The sequence below is a fragment of the Lucilia sericata genome, unplaced genomic scaffold (genome assembly GCF_015586225.1).
Source record: "Lucilia sericata isolate MDLA Ls3-8-SP2 unplaced genomic scaffold, ASM1558622v1 Contig004499F_arrow, whole genome shotgun sequence".
NCBI lineage: Eukaryota > Metazoa > Arthropoda > Insecta > Diptera > Calliphoridae > Lucilia > Lucilia sericata.
In genome coordinates, this window is record NW_023997274.1 from 10,001 (window position 1) to 11,722 (window position 1,722).

At 28.7% G+C, this 1,722-nt stretch overlaps 1 pseudogene; it reads right to left on the reverse strand.

Annotated features, from left to right (window-relative positions):
- LOC119615220 overlaps positions 1–449 on the reverse strand; it is a 696-nt pseudogene extending 247 nt beyond the window's left edge.
- Positions 450–1,722: the final 1,273 nt, after the last annotated feature.

Below are 1,722 nucleotides of genomic sequence, written 5' to 3' on the forward strand. Positions count from 1 at the left end.
ATAAACTCCGTTTCGACAGCCTGCAATTCCAATTGATTGCTATAGTCAGAATCGGTATCATAGAAAATTTGATCGAGTGTTAGATTACGTAAATATAAATCGGTTTCATCGTTCCAATCAAGATCACAGCTATCGAGGGAAGGTGTTGCAGTAACATCGTCTAGTTTGGGTAAATAGGGATCTTCAATGAATTCTAAACTAACTGGTTCAGAATCAGACATGGTGTTTTTTTTCTATGTATTTTTTTTATGTAAATGGAAAGGAGTTTCATACTCCGCATTGAGAGTTTTTGTTGTTATGATATTTTTTGATTTTTTTTCTTTGTTGTTTTTTTATTGGAGTTTGTGTATGTTTTTTTTGTGTTTTTTGTTTAATATTTAGTCTCTGTGAAGCGTAAAATTGACCAAGCTAAACTTTCTAATTTGATCATGCTATATAATAATTTAAATTTGCTACAATTTCATACAAGTTTGTTAAAAAAACAATTATTAAATTTAATATTTATCACATTTTGAAATCACTTTTTGGTTTTAAAATCATATAAGGGGGGGTAGTTGTATATAACATGTTCCGAATTTTATATTTCTCAATAAACACAAATTATACTTCTTCCTTTGTTTTGGTATTCTTCTTTGTCAAAATTGTGAAATGTTTTAAACTTGATCTATTTAGTTAATATGTTTCTTTTTTCTTACTTTTATTCCACGTTCTTGTTTTCTTCGTAGCCAACATTACACTAAAAACGTATTTGTCAGTAAGTTTAAGAAAATACTCCACTCATCATAGTTACTAGTCAGTAAGTAGTATTGTTTAATAAACAGTTTGGTAGTAGAGAAACACATCAGCTAGTAAGCTTAAAGTTGGCTACAGAAACTCTACTAACAACACGATAAACATAGATACAAATGAACACACATACACATCATACATATATATGGGTGATAGAAATCAGTATATGATTTTTTCAAGCTGAATGCCTGTATGTTCTGGTGTTTATGCTTCATAATCGTGGGCCACAACAACAAAAAAACCCCAAATCCCACAAAGAAACAACAATTACTAATATAGATTAATGCTATGCCTCTCTCTCTCTTGTCTGTAGTAACTAAATTTATAAGAAAAAAAGTTAAGACTGATGATCATTATGCTGCTATGATTGTTGATTTATTGCAGGTTGTTTAAAAAGGTAGATATGCAAAAATAAGTAGGTAGTACTTAACAACACAAGGTGGATTCTAAAAAAAACGAAATAAGCAAATAATTCCATATCATTTGGAATGAAAAATTATTGAAATTTGAGATTGTTTACGAATGTATGTATCACAAAACTCAGTACTGGAAATAGTTTACAATTCGTAATTCTCTTTAGATTTCTTGGAAACTCTAATGTGTTATAGACCCTTACAACTATGTAATAATGCAAACACTGCACTAAAATTGAATCTGAACTCAGAAGTTTTCCATCACATCCTTGTTTTGGTTGTATTTCAAATGTTTAAACATTGTAAAATAAGTTATATTCTTTGAAAGTACAAATCTGTTGACTTTAGAATAAAGGATTAATATTTGTTATTGAAGTTTTTGCCGTAATATAAAGAAAATGTCGATTTTATGTTTAAGTTAAGATATCTGGAAGAAGGAAAAAGGTATAACGATGGTTAAACTTTTATTTTAAAGTTGACAGATTCGACTTTTAGAAGATGTAGCAAATTTTATTAACAA